General features: G+C 39.9%; 1 long non-coding RNA gene across 1 annotated transcript in view; it reads right to left on the bottom strand.

Moving 5' to 3' along the window:
- Nucleotides 1–401: 401 nt before the first annotated feature.
- Nucleotides 402–15,871, bottom strand: part of LOC117956890 — a 21,524-nt gene continuing 6,054 nt past the window's right edge. The window contains exons 2-3 of the long non-coding RNA XR_004659393.1: nt 15,831–15,833; nt 402–513 (exon numbers count right to left, since the gene is read on the bottom strand). This is a non-coding gene — a long non-coding RNA (uncharacterized LOC117956890). The remainder of the gene's footprint in view (nt 514–15,830; nt 15,834–15,871) is intronic.

Below are 15,871 nucleotides of genomic sequence, written 5' to 3'. Positions count from 1 at the left end.
TGCGCTGGGCCTTTTTTTTTTTTAATCTTAATTTAGCGTGACTGAACAGCTTCGGAGTCATTGGAATGTTTGACTTTTTTTTAGTTGAATGGTGGTCGTTTTGGCCACCCCCCCAGCGCTTGTGTGCGGAAAAAGCACCCTTGCAGGTTTTCAGCCCGGCGAGTTGCCAGCCTCACTGTCAGAATGTATCGCGTGATATCAGGTCTCACGATATAATGAATTCATGCCCATTCAGGAACCGGCTAACATGGTTGCAATGGATTTTTTTTTTTTTGAAGAGTTTTTCACACTATTGTCATGGCTGAGCCGGCAAAAAGAAGTGGAAAGCTAGGAAAGCATTGTCGGAAGGAACGGAGAAAGAGGAAATGTCAGACTGACGGAGCGAGGAGTTCACAGTTATCACAGGAGCTGCCAAATATCTATTCTGAAGCTGTAGGGGGAGCTCTATAGAGAAACCTGACAGCAAAAAGCGAGAAAACGGCGAAGAAATGGCCAAAACTGCCTCCCTTTAAGCTTAAGGTTGTATGTATTGATAAAGATGGTTGAAGTTAACTATAATCTCTACTTGATATTACCTTCACATATTGCTAAAAAGAATTGAAGTTAACACATGATTTTTTTAACCAAAAGCAGCTACCGTCAAAGAACTTGCTGAAGGGATGATGTTGTCTCTAATAGAGACATTCAAAGATGTTGTGAAACTCAGTTCTGGAAATGAGAGGGTAACACAGCAGAGTTTTTGACCAGGTTGCTGATGGATGGTTGATTGCCAGTGGATGATCCTCACACACGGGCTAGCTTCCCTGCCTGTACGTTGCACAAATGTTGTTGGGTTTTTCTACTTTAGTTCAGCTCGGAGAGAGATTACTGAGCAGGGTCTCTCTGCCCGGTGTGCTTCCAGCAGCTGCTGGACTGTTATCAGGTTAGAGAGTGTGAAATTATCTCTCACCGTGGTGATTGTCCACTCGTTCTGTCCCATGCTCCACTGCAGCATCTTATTAGCACCTCACTGATGTCCTGTGCCACCTCACAGATACTGTACACACAGGGAGAGATCGACAGAGAGTTGATGGAACCCCAACCTCCTCACATTTAACAGCTCATACTCACAACTGCTGTTTCAACATTATTTCACATGTATTCCAGTGAATAAAAGCGAGTTGTATAGTAAAACCTGCGCTCTTGACTCCGGTTACTGTATCTTTGTAATGCTCAAGTGTCACTTGAGTCAACAAATATGAAGGATTTCTTTTCTTTTCTTACCATAACCAATGTTTCAGAAGATGTCACCAGATCATCTTTGATCTACAAATGAATCTGTAAGAGTATAAAATTAAAGTTGAAATACGTTTTCATAATCAAAATTTTTTTTTAATGGAAACACAGTCATAAACTTGGCGTGTTTGAGAATGTGTCAAAGATAAAGTTATTTACAAGTGAGATTACACAATATATACTTCAGTTATGATTAAAGGCAGCTACATAAAACACTGGCGCAGACTTTCTGGCGAGCAAGTCTTTAATTTTGTAATCTAACGTTGTAATTCATTAGCATATTTCCTAACAGAGTTTAACTCTCTTGGCATTTTGAAAAATGAATCCCATTGTTTGTGATTCACCTAAGACAAAGACACCTATCACCTAAGACAAGACATGGCTCAAATAGTAAATTACCACAAAAGTGAAGCTGTAGATTAGTAAATTACCTTGAAAACCCCTATAGTTTGTGACTGCCATCAGAGGTGTATAACAGCTGAAGTTTGACATCATAATTCTGTAACTCTTGTGTTGCTTTATTTCACAAATACTTTCCCTTCCCCATATTACAATTCATGATTAAAGAACGCAATGCTCAATAATATGAACTGAACTCTTTGGCTTCCTTTTTCTATTTTTCTGGATTGCTTTCTCATTATTCAGTACACAAGCTATATGAAAAGAAAGCTGTGCATACTGGGATGATATGTGATTAACCTCCACAAAAAAAACAGATGCAGAATGACAAAAAGTGAAATACACAGAAAAGAGAAAAAGTCACGTAAAAGAAACCTGTCAGTAAGTAAATGCCTGAGCCAGTCTTGGAAGAAGCACTGTTTTCGACCTGAAGACATCCTCAGACGCATCAAATTACCAAGGTTGAATTTCTCTGGCTTCCACCGCTAAAAGTGACCTGTAAGGTTGAAGCTACATTTTTATAGAATGTATTGGATAAATGTAATATCCAATAAGTCATACATCAACTCCATTTTGGATATTGAAAGCATTTTGCTCAAGCCAGTGTCGCACTGAGCTCATAGTTAAAGCATTTGAGCATAAAATTGGCCACTTAATGGTTGCTTTATTTAGGACTTTAAGGCACCTTATCCATTCATACAGTCTGTTTAACATGTCTTTTTTAAATATGTGATAAAAAAAAAAGTGTGAATTTTCTACAACTCTTCATTGCAATCAAATGTTTCAATGAAATACGGGAAGGAGAGAGACACAACAAAAACACAACAGCAAGAACAATGCTTGTCACTTATTTTTCAACAATATCACTTTTTCTGACATTTTTGTCACTTTTTAATGTTGTGGGTGTTTTTTTTTTTTTTTAAATGTTTTTGGTGTTTTTTCAAAAGTTTTTGATATTAATGTTGTTGGTTTTTCAGTGCTTATTTTGACGGCCCATTTTTTTTTTGTGGCAATAAAAAGAAAAATAACTGAAATTGGGTCAATTTGACCCAAGGACAACATGGGGTTAAAGTGATTAGAGCTTACATGCAGTCACTCTCAGTCAGCTGAGCTATAGGTGTTTTTCACATGGACAGTATCTGAATCCAAAGATATTACACAACGCTTAACTGGGAGGCTGTGTACACATTAGAACACACAATCCCAAAAACAGGTCTCCTGTCTGGTGGCATCAGACCCCAGAGAGCTTCACAGGAGAAATCCGCAAGGCCGCCTAAAGACGGACAACAACAATGTGTCCGTCTTTAAGAGGACCTCGAGGGATATTGGGATTGAAATAGAGTATTTCTTAGCCAGCCAGAGAGCTTGTTCCCATGCTCGTTTGCATTGTTTTACCCAACCAGCACAAGACCCGTAAGAGTCAAAGAAAGGCTAAATGGAGAGGCAAATTCCAAATTGGATGAGGAAAAGCAGCAAATTAGAAAAGGAATGGCCCTTTTTAATGCCTTGTCACCGCCAGATGTGAGTTGAGTGCAGATGTGAGTCACGCTGCGTTAATTTGCGACAAGTAGAATACAAGATGCTAACGAGAGACTTCTGTAATGTCCATACAGCATAAATGGACCTACTTAACGAAGCTTGTTCACTGCTGGCTACAAGCTAGCATCAAACACAACAAAGGCTGTCAGTGGAATGGCGTTTTGAGCTAACGTTAGCGATCAAATAATCAGAGATAGCCAAAACGTTTCTGAAATGATTTCCATCTTCTCTTATTGTTTTAATGAGAGAAGTTTATTATTTAATGGATACGTTATGCCGTAAACCGGTTAATGTGGTTAAATACTGTTTTTAAACATTTTTAAATGCTCTTTTTTTATTTAGGAATTCATTAATGTATTTTCAAATCATGTATTTACTGTTTAAGAAAATCTTTTTATAGAATACCAATTTACTGTATGATAATGATTAATTCATGCATTTGAAAACCAATGTATTAATTCTTGATTTTAATTCATATTAAATAAAGAAATGCTCTATTTCAATGTCCATGTCCCTTGATGTCCTCTATAAATGGCAAGACAAAACGTTGAAAAGAAATGAAAATGGGGACTTTGAAGACGTTCATGGGGCAGACTGGGAAGAAAAGGCGGAGGCCAGGAATACACAATGATTTGAAAGAAGTGGAAATGGAGCGCAGGAAGAGAATTGAAGCAAGTTGAGAAGAACGATGGAAAAGAAGGAACTAGGAAATCACAAAGCCACTGAGAGACTCGGTAGAGAATGGAGGAGGAGGGCAGGACAAAAGGCTGTGGTGAAAGACGAGACCAGCTAAAGAAAGAAACGCTTGAGTGAAGGAAGACCTACACCAATGTACAGAATCCCAATGAGAGATATTGATAGGTTGAGAATGGAAGCAGAGGAGGATGAGCTTTGTGCAGAGGAGGAAGAAAAACAACTCTTGAAGGTAAGAAAAATCTTTGAAGCTACTTTAACAGCCCACTTAACCTTTAGGCCACTGCTGACATGCAATTTAAAAACTCACAGAATACCGCAAACAAAAAAGTATGGTACTTTTTTTTTTGTGTAAAGCTTATTTTTTGGGGCTATTCCTCCTTTATTTCTTTTGACAGGACAGCTAGGAGAGAAAGGTACTTTCAACACTTTAATTCATCTCTCATTTACGTGGGGTTTGGGACTATATCCATTCACAGCCAATCAACTGGCTGCCTCTGGGTTTTTAAAGGTCATCATATCTTCCTTTTCCGGAATAGTTCCACCAGACCTGTGTCCTTAAGGAGCTGCACAAATTAAACATTTTTTTATTTGATGTGAAATTGAGGTATGAACATTAAGACTGATAATCCAATATAGTGGATGGCTTATTTTGACTGAAAATGAATCCCTCTGAGTGAATTTGGAGCTGGAAACCATGGTGAAGTTTCAATTGCTGAGGTGTGTGTGGGTGTGTGTCAGTCAATAATTCAGAAATGTATGGCTGGATGTAGATTGAAAGCCAGCATTTTGAGATTTCAGTTGCAGTGGAGGTATTTAGCACAAAAAAAGCATGTTAAAGTTATTGCAAAGAGTTTGGCTTCTGTAGAGCAAAAATTCTTTCATTTATTTTTGCCAAAGCAGAAATACCTCTGTATATGTCAAACCCAGAAAAAAAGTTGTCTTTTTTTTTGGTAATCTTAACGTGCATGTTCACAGAGAGACGGCACGAGAAAGGCAGTGAGAGATGTCTGGAGGAGTTTTACTGTCTGTCAATAAGGCCATAATGTAGTCCTTGGGTTATTAATTTCCTCTAGCAGTGTCCCCTTACATCCTCTTCACAATCTATTCCAACAGGCCTGACAAGTGGTAGTGATGCATTAACACGGAATGTTGCTGCCTCAGAGACCACCAGCTCTACACAAGGCAGAGTGATGGAGACACAGGAAGCCTGAAGGATCAAAATAATAATAAATGCAGCCACTCAACAGTAAAATACGGTATATGGCCTTTGGGATCAGAATGTACTCTATGTCCCGGCCTTCAACCGCATACCTTTTTCTTCAAAAATGAGGAAAATGTACACCTACTCTTGACAGCAGAGGCACAGAGCAGCATCCACCCTCCCAGTCCATGCCATGTCCCAGTTTGCTCTGGCACCCACCCATTCTCCCTGCAATGCAAAAGAGTTGCTGGTGTTGCTAATGGAAACATCCCATTAACCAGTGATGAAGAAGAGACGGGTCGGAGAGGATCACGGCGACCACACTCCTGCTGGCCATTGAAGATGAAGCTGCGGAAAGCTGCATCAAGAAAGGAAAGCGGGGCTTTCACAAACAATCAGCATTTGTTGGAGGAGAACAGTTAATTAGGGGGCAGCCGTGCAAGATTCTGCGAATCCCACAGGCGTGTGTGGATACTGGCCCCAGGTAGTGGTGGCCTGTTGTTGTTTTTGTTGCTCTATGAATAAGTGGCAGTTTGGTTGTTGTGCATAGTAAGCATGCTCTCCACAGAGAGAATTGGATGGTGCTGTTAATATCATTTCATGATGTGTAGCTCAGTTGTTATCGTCTCAGAGGGCAGCGAGTTATTGGTTTTCTTGTTTGTGTCTTTCACTGTTGGGGAGAAAAAAGAAGGGAGTATAAGGAAAGAGGGAGAAGGGTATGACAAGATTTTTGGAGAGAGATGCTATGCAATTATTTAGAGTTATGCAAACACGTGTTTTGCTGCATGAGTCACAGCCGGTGTGGGTGTTTTTTCTTTTTTCTTTTTTTCGTAGCACCCCAATCTGTAACCCAAAATAAAGTGCTCTTTCACTTGGTGCGATGGAACCTTTTTATAGGATGATACGAAACCTTCTGCAGAGGACAAAGAGAAAAAAAATGCAAGAAAATGATCACAACAAGAGGAAAAATGCAGGTGATTTTTTTTTGTTCTTTTTTTTTCTTCCATATGCTGTATATAGTTGTCTCTCCAGTACTTACTTGGTTTCAAAGCTAGAATTAGCCTAACCACAGCTAAAACAAAAAGCTTGTGCTCTGTCTTTATCACAGCTCGCTGTCAGAACATGCACGTGCATGTGTTGCTGTTGAAGGGCACGTTCTCTTCTAACGTGATTGATGTAAACATGGGGAGGCATTAAACTAGCAATATAAAACATGCTTATGTGCACTTGTCATACCTCGCGATTGGCTCTGCATCTGCTCTTGGCACAGTGTTATGGAGAACGCTCATGTCCATATTTTGCAGCATGACCCCAACGATGGCTTGCATCCGGCAACCTCCGAACGGGGAATTTCTCTTTGATTTATACACGTGTCAGACACGGGGCTCTTGGCACCGCCGTGCATGAACAAAGGTGGAAATTATTTGAGATGTAATTCATGAGGACAGACTGGACAGCCATAAAGGGATCTCAGTGATGACTGCTCAATGTGCTTCAGTGGGCCTTTCAAGTAAAAGGACATGAGGTAACACATCCCCTAATATTGCACTTAATCTCAAAGGCGTACCTTACACAGGACTATTAATATTTCCCGCACAGAGACTTGGACACCGTGGGGATCTGGAGGGCTGACGTGTATTGTCGCCACCTCTGCCCTAAACAGCACTTGAGAAACTTTTTTAATTTTTTTCATTTTTTGCATCCATTATGCAGATCTATTTTAACCATTTCAAATATCAAGACATGAGGGTATATATTGGTAAAGAAGAATATACACTTGGCAACTTTGGCCTGCAAGGAATTTCTTTTGTTGTTTTAAGTCATTTTGGGTTCCTCTTGTCAGCATTCTTGTTCTTTTAAGGTATCCCCTGGGCTTTATCCCAGTCTTATACACAAATACTCACACACCATGCATGTGTGTCAGAGTCTTTGCTCTGCAGCTGTGTCTCATCCTCTGTGGGGTTTAACTCAGGTGTGGCCAACTGGCAGCATGTTGCCATTGTGGCACCAGTGTGTCCTTTGGTATTCAGTGTGTGTGTGTGTGTGTGTGTGTGTGTGTGTAGCCTAGCAACCACATTTATATCTAAATCCAACATCTGCAACAACATAGCCAAAGTTAAATTTTTTTTATGATTCAGTCTTTTGAAATGGATTTGAAGTCAAGCATTTTCCAGTTTTATTCTTGTTATTGCATGCCCATGTTTTCCCACTTGTCGAGCCCATCTACAGGCAAACATTTGCATCATAATACTCACAAAGATGGAGCGAGACAAAGAAGAAACTACCAATATTTACCCATATCTCACACGCCTGTGCCAACATTTAAACAAGGAATACAAGAGAAGAAATGCAAATTGATCTCCACAAGGAACAATACCGCTCAGATATTATTCAAGATGAGAATCGACCGAGGGATAAATTGGAAATGATGTTGGGAGTACTGTTCCACCCCCTCCACAGAAAGGGGCTGGTAGTGACGGATGAGCTCATACATCACACACACCACAGTGCTGACAGCTGCCACTGTCACAGCTCAACTCCGACCCCTCAGCTCCATTCATCCGACTGCATGTGTGAACACATTCCAGGCAAGCAGCCTCTACTGACATGGAAACATAACCACACACACACTTGCACACACGCCATGTGCCGAAACAAGCAAAGTCTCACGTTTATCTGGCTCTGCATATTTATGCTTATACTGCCCATACATGCGTGCAGTTTCACAGACACACACAGGTATTCCTCTGGGCTAAATCCCCTTAGTCCCCATTTCCTAGTCCAGTGGCCCTGCAAGTGGGTTAATAGTGTGCAAGGGGCTCGGACAGACCCTCTGGCATTGGCTAATGGTGGGTACCTTTCAGTGTGAAAATGCCAAATTGACCCTACTTGCGTACCCCCATTACTCACATCACATGTGCACAAGTATTCCTGGATTCCCCATGTGCATGTTTCTTGTTTTTTTTTTTTTTTGTGCGTGGGTCTTAATGTTACAGACTCGCTCTCCTCCACAATGGTCATTTATCAACAGGAGGACATGACGGGGTTGAGCTACGGTTGATGAGGATGCCGTTTTTGTACCTACTACATTTTCAAATCCATTCTGTCCCAAGTAACACATCCAGGCCTTGTTAGTTACCCGTGTAACATTGGCCCATACCAAAATGATTGCTGTGTTGGGCATCCCTCCTTTCTTTCCACATCTCAGATGAGGCTCTGGATCCTTCCACAGACGAGGCATGCCTCCCAGAACAGTATTATTGTTATTATATTTACTTTACTCCCTCATTTACTTTTATTGTTGCAGGCCCTGATAAATCCAGCCTGATTTTGCCTTCCTCACATCTTACTCAGCACAGTGTCTTCTTTTGAAATAAGGACATTTTCAATGGATGACTCACCCTGTTTATCCTCAGAAACAACAAAATTATCATGGCTGAGGAGTAAAGAAACAGGACTTGTAAATGGACTTGCCTCTGTAAATACAAATAGTATGTAAAGAAATGAATATATCATAAAATGAGGGGACTGGAGCGGCTAAAGACAAGCACGATCTGCTAGGAATACAAATGAGGCGCGTGTTTACTGCTCCTCCAACCATCTCACAGACTTTTCACTTGTTTCTCTTCTCTCTGTATTCCCTATTTTTCAGTGTAACCCAGTCTCCACCACTTGCAGCTCCCTTTATCCAACACATGATCACATGCATAGAGTAATCTTTTCACATGTTTCTTGCTTCTGTACCCACCCCTATGAATGGGGATATCAATAGGCCATACAGTTTGGTCTAAAGGCTGGATTGTACTTGTGAACAGCAGCTCGGTGGCTACGCACACATGTCCTTGTGGTCACTCAAACTTGGCAGTAAGAGGACGTCTGTGCGAAGCCTACGGGTAAACCTTCTGGTTGGGACATTTGTCTCACGGGACCCCAGCCGACCCTTGCGTATCCAGAAGCACTGGGTTACATTAGAAGCCACATTCACATGTAGACATCACATGAAGGATGCAATGACATGATGTGGTTTCCGGCTTTGAATTTAATATATACTGATGGACATCTATATGTGTAAGACAGGTTTTTAGCACTTTTGCTCTAGTCATGGTGATGTTAGTTTGTTCTATTGGCTGGTTTTGCACTCTGGTTAATGACCAAATACCGAAGAAACTAATGACATTCCCATTAGCCGGAACTGTATTTTGTGGTCAATGTCAACGATCAAACCTAGCATTCATTGCTAAATCCAGAGTATACATGATATACATTTTACCTGCTAAACATCAGCATGTCAAATTGTCGTTGTGAGAACATTAGCATGCTAACATTAGCATTTCGCTTAATGCACATGTATGTATGTAGATTATTTTGCCATGTTAAACTCCTGTAGCTCTACCAGAACAATAATGATTAATGTTGGACATGAAGCCTTTAATCTGTGCCATTGTACATCCTGATGTGTTTTTCAATGTAATTCTGTTCTGTTCATGTAACTGTGTGGATAAAGTAGCGTGTGTTCGTGTAATGACAACGTCAAGACTGTGGGGAAAAAAAACCTTGGAGTAAACATAGCTAAATGTGAGAAGCAGTCTTGCGTTAGTGTTGGATTTTGGAACAACTTGTCAGTGACAGTAAGTGACAGGGGAACAAGCAAAAGCTGTTATTGTGCCGTGGCTGTCAGGCAGAAATTCAAGACAGCACACCCATACCTCTCTGACATTTATCTTTTCTTCCAGCTGTTTAAACCCAAACGAACACTAACTACGATTGCTCTCACTTACTTTTCATGAAGAATTAATAAAGAGACGTGCCTCTTATTGGTGAGTTTGTATTTGCAACAATTCATCAATACATCCAATCTACCTTGAATAACAGTTTTCTTTTCTCCATTTTTCTTGCACACTTACTCATGACTCCTCTCATAAGTAGCTTTACAACATCCTGAGTAGACGGCACAATAAGCTTTTCTATCCATTTACTTGTTGCTTCTGTGAGATATGTCACTATTACAATGAGAGCACAAAATGGCCCCAGCTCAGCAGAACGTTGGTAAGGTTATTGAACCAAGCCAAGACTCATGTTGAAAATGATCATGTTCACACCGCAAGCTTCTGTAAATAATATGGGTGGGAATCACCAGTGGCCTCACAAAACGATATCATCACAATACTAATGTCATGATATGATGTAATTGCGATTTTAAACCTGTTGCATTAGAATGCAATTGTGTCCTCAAACGGAAACTTAGTCAACATCTGTTTCATCTAAAAATATACATTTCTGTTTGTTTGTATCACTTTAATTGTATTGCTGCAAAGTGGGATTGTCAAGCAGACAAACTGACCAACACATATATAATGATAGATCGATACTTGGCTTCTGTGTATCGATACAGTATTGCCACAGAAAATATTGCAATACAATGCTGTATTGATTTCTTCTCACCCCCACTCCTAGTAGATGAGCCCACTACATCACTCTGCACAGAACCTGGCCTAAATCCTGCAAAGTTTACACAGTTTGGATATAAAAGCAAGTGACAACCCAATAACACGGGTTAATCCAAACGCCACAAAGCTGTGGGCACTCCTCCCTGTACACTCATTCTCTCGTTGGGGTGGATTAACCAAGTTTTAAGTTCAAACTGAATTAACGAGATGTAACATCCTAACGTTTTTAGTCCCTGTTTTTCCACCTCAGTTATTCCCACCAGTTTACGTTCCGGGTGGCGACCCCAATCTGAACTCTACACTGTTAAGTGGTTTACTTAAAAGGAAAACATATGTCAGGAGTTTGTGGAGTTGTCAGCTGTCAGACTGAATTTGTCACAAGCTGAAACCTTCACAGCTGCACAATAGCAAACAACGGTTATCAGACACGTACAATGGCTGTATAAATGTTGCTGATGATTACTCATTGTAGGTGCTGTGATTTCAGGCTTTTCAAAAAAAAAGCACACGTTTGGGAATTGTTATGGACTGGAAACGGGCAGGCTGGCTCTTTCCAAAGGTAAATCTGCCTGCCGGCACCACATATACTGTATTTAAGAACCAATAACACATCATGTCTTGTCTGTTTTTAATATGTACAGAAACCAAAGTGGAACATCGACACGTTGCCTTGGGGTTTTTGTGGTAGACCATTTCTTGGCCAGGAGCAGTTACTTCCTGAAGCCTCTGTTGCCTAGCAACATCAAGGCATGAAACATTCAATGAGCTTTGGAAGTGTTGGCTGGCAGATGTTGTTAGCTTTTGACCGAGCCAGGTTAACTGTGTCTTTATTCTAAGTGGTGCCGTCAAACGATTACGATATTTAATCATGATTAATCGCAATAATGTCATGGTTAACTCGCAATTAATCTCAATTACTCACACATTTGTATCTATTCTAAATGTACCTTGATTTTATCTATTTTTCTCTTTAATGCTCTGATCAAAATGGAAAAGTGGATTGGCTTTTTTTTATTGAAAATAACGTTGGCATTTAGCCTACTGTAGTGTTAAATTTCACACTAACATTCTCACTTGGAGCAAATAATCTCTCGCACAATATACAAAAAGTACAACACAAATAAATTCACAAGGGGGGGGAGACTTGGCATCAGCTGTGTGCTTGGCCATCTAGTGGTGTTTCCGACTGGACGTGCTGCGATGATAGCTCAGTTCACAACGCCAACACACTTTGGTCTTGTCAATGGAACCATTTGGCAACTTTTAAAAAGTTACTTAAATTTCCATTCAGAATCTTATTGGCATTCATTTCAGCATCTAACGTTTGCCATCCACTCACAATGTAACGTAACTACTCTTTTGTACTACTACACTTTTGTTGCAACATCCTGTGGAAGAAAAACAGCAAAGTTTGCTAGGCCAAAAGAATTTTAATGTTTGTTTTTTTGTTTTGTTTTATTGACGCCGTTACAACGGGTTTGAGTGAATGCGATAACGTGTTTAACTGACAGCACTGATTCTAAGCTAATAATTACAGCTGTCAAAATTAACACAATGACAAGGTAATGTAAATTCATTTGGTTGCCACAAAACATTTGTTGGTGCAAGATTAACGCGCGCACATTCTGTGATTTGTCATTTGGAAACCTGATCCTGAATCCCAAAAGGATCTTTTAGAAGCCACACACTTAATCTAAAGAGAGTCCTCCCATTCTGAGTAACGGGCTTTATTTCTTACAATTCTATCTGATTTTATCTAAATCAGTGATCATTAGAAAGCAGCCACTGTGGATGGGAACTAAGTTACCACCTCAGGACGTTGAAATACCACTTAAGTCTTAAAAATTTAAGCTTAGAACAGCTAAAAACTTTGCACTTAATTGCAAGTTAACTATGGACAGTCATGCAATTAATTGGGGTGAAATCTTTGAATGGATTGACAGCCCTTTTAATAATATGAGGGGCATCAATCTTCTCGCTCTTGGCAAGAAAGGGAATACGCATAATTCAAACCATATTTCCCGGCCCACTCCGCCGGCGATTTGAATTTGCCTTCACAGCTCTGTCTAGAAAACCTGCACATTTAACTCTCCTGCTTTAGTTCACCATTTTGCGGTAACCAATCACAAATTGGCTTATCTACCTGAAACGCTATTGGCGGGTTTAACACAATGACAATAGAGAAGCAACCAAGCAGCTTCTTGTTTAAACTCAACACACCGAAGCGCAGCAACCCGTTGATGCCGCTGTCGGTTCTACGTCCCCCGGATCGTTGGTCTGATTGGTTGAAGGACTATCCAAGTGTGTAGACTCATTTGAACTATGCCCGTTGGTCACGCCTCTTGTGCAGAGAAAATACAGAAGAAACTCCCCAGACCAGTGCTCAATCTCAAGTCTATTGAGCTTGACTTGGTCTGGTGATGGCCAGACTAATCATTCTTGGTGACGCATGTTAGTGATAGACCGATTTTTATCCCCTGGCTGCTGCACTCGGCAGTAGACAGGCGTCCACAGGCAGCTCTGTGAAGCTGGGGATGCTGCAGTTTACGTGCAGATCAAGCCCTGCCCCTCCGCCACTAGCACCATGGCAGCCTTAAATTACAAATCAAGCACTTTCATTTCAATGGCTACTTTTCAGGTTTGTTTTAAGTTATTTAAATGTGTTTAAAAAAGGACATTTTGGGATGACCTGATTATATCTGGCTTATAACACGTGGGCAAGCAATGCATCATCAAGGCTGTGTTGTAGATGTTGATGAAAGCCTTTTACCCTTGCACAGTTAACCATATGCAGTGTACCCATCCATATGATGCACATTGCACACATAATTTGGGTGATGTGAATAAAGATGACTACACAAGTGACACTGTGATTTTGTTTATTGTAAAAATAAATAGGAGAGCAGATTCTGAAAACAAATCCAGTGTAGCAGGGTTTACATTTTTATGATGTAAATTAAGGTAGCAAAAAGAGTATCCGTTTCAAATATCGTCTCAAGAAAATCAGCAGCCTGTATCGGCCCTCGGCTAAAGATAAGGAGAAAAAAATCCGGCATCGGTACTAAAAAAATCCATATAGGTTGATCCTTAATGCACTCTAATATCTCTCACATTAACTTAGTCATATTTAGCTTTTATTCTAACAACAAATCAGAAGTGGTTTTGGGCAGTTAGCATGATTGTGCTTTTTAAAGCTTTATTTTAGGGCTGGGCAATATATCGATCCTATGTCAATATCACAATATGAGACTAGATATATTCTTGGATTTTGGCTATATCATGATATTGTGAAATGGTAAGTATTGGACAGGCTGCATTACATTAAAGTGATGTAATTTTCTGAACTTACCAGACTGTTCCAGGTATTATATTATTTACCTGTACCCACTAAGTCGTTCAATCATTTCTGTTGTGTATTTATCAAAAATCTCACTGCGTAAATAACAATTGGTTTAAGCACCAATAGTGAACCTTACAATATCGTCCCAATATCGACATTGAGGTGTTTGGTTTGGTTATTTGTAAATTGTACTTTGTATAATCTGAAAAGCCTCAGTAAGTGTGAGGCATTTCAAAAGTTTGTCAAAGTGACCTTTTTTGACACTTTTCAAAATTAATGTGCTTCACACACCCTGATGATCTGCCATTCAGAGAGAATGCAATCAATAGGTAAAGAGGTCACTCTTCCTGCCACCCCACTGAATTTCATTTCTTCCTCATATACATAACACGTCTTCGTTTTTTATAATCGGACCACAACTGATTCAGCCACAAACATAACCCATCCCGTTTTCAGGGAGAAAAGACACAGACATTAGCATATAGTAAACCAATATTGCTCCAGTTTTAAATCTGACTTATTCCGCTCTGATCACAGCTCTGCTTCATAGTTTTAAAGATATGCTTGTCATCTGTGGGACAGCTTAATTGACACAAGCTTCTTTCAAAACCTGGAATAAAGCTCTTCATGGATGTGTAGCTTAAAAATAAGTAGTTAAAAAAGAACAAAGAATAGTAAGAGGCAAGGATTGATTAACAAGTATCTTTCTAACCCAGGATTATATTCATTCATATTCATGCATTCTTTTTATTTTTTGTATTTAAAGGCCGGCTGTCTCCAACTTGACAAATTGTGGCGTTCAACCAACTTAAACTGTATATCTTCTGTTATAAAATGCAGAACTTGAAAGATGTAGGAAAGGGCAACTGCCATATGTGCCAGTGTTAAAGTAGCACTGCCGCATTGTGTGCAGCACTATGTGTCGAGGTCAACAACTCTCTCAACCCAAAGTCAGGTAACCCAATGTAAAGTCAGGCTGTTGTGCATTAAAGGATAAGTTGGTGTTGACAGGATCATTCAATATTTAGTTATATCCTAGTTTTGATTTTCAAAATCCTGAAAATTAGGAAAAAAACTGATTTCAGATTGCTTGTGAAAAGTTTATTCAAACACACTATTAATTGGCTTCCCCTTCAACAGAGAGCTCATGATAATTCCTCCTTTTTGCACCGCGAGTGTACTCCAACAGTATTCTTAGAGCAAGGTTACTTTAGATTTTGGCCTCGTGTTTGAACTGGCTTTAAAAGAAGAAGAAAAAAGGATGGGCCTCCAGGGTGTAGATATTTGACATGTATGCCCATGTAATGAGGGATAAAATGACCTGAACCTCTCTCTTTGCCTGACCAGGCTACATAAGTGGCCCCATGTGTGTACCCACCATCCCTGAGGCAAAATCCTCTTGGTTGCAGTCTTTCAACCATGTCAGATACAAAAATGTCTGATTCATTAATAAGAATCGACACTTTCTTAGCTACTCTAAAGTGTTCTTCTGGTAGAACTTTTTTCAATATGCCAGATGGCGATTAAAGCAAAGGATCTCAACTGCTATGCATGGTAGTTTTTCATTTGTCGTAAAAGTATTCTTTGACTTTAGGCGCTCTTTAAATTGGCTGTGATCAAGCTCCAGTTATGAGTAGTTAGATTGGTTAGGTGGAGTCCTGATGGAAAATTGTTTAATTGGCATTAAATCTGGCAAAAAGTAAAACTAAAGTCATTAATTTTTAAGAAATTTTAGCTATTACGTTAATAGATTTATCTGAAATGGCTTTCATAAAGAGCCTGTAACATACAGAGACGTCACATAATCTAATTACTAAAATACATTATGTAAAATCTACTGGCTTTTTCTCTCCTAAAAATTCTGTGCAGGTTTTGAGAGTTGAGGCTTTTTTGTAATTTTTCCTTGCTGGTTTCCATAGGGTTGCACACTCACACTCTCTCTCTCTCTCTCTCTCTCTCTCTCTCTCTCTCTCT

Source organism: Etheostoma cragini, chromosome 14 (genome assembly GCF_013103735.1).
Source record: "Etheostoma cragini isolate CJK2018 chromosome 14, CSU_Ecrag_1.0, whole genome shotgun sequence".
Lineage (NCBI taxonomy): Eukaryota > Metazoa > Chordata > Actinopteri > Perciformes > Percidae > Etheostoma > Etheostoma cragini.
Note: the sequence above shows the minus strand (reverse complement) of the source record. Positions and strands in the feature narration are given on the sequence as shown.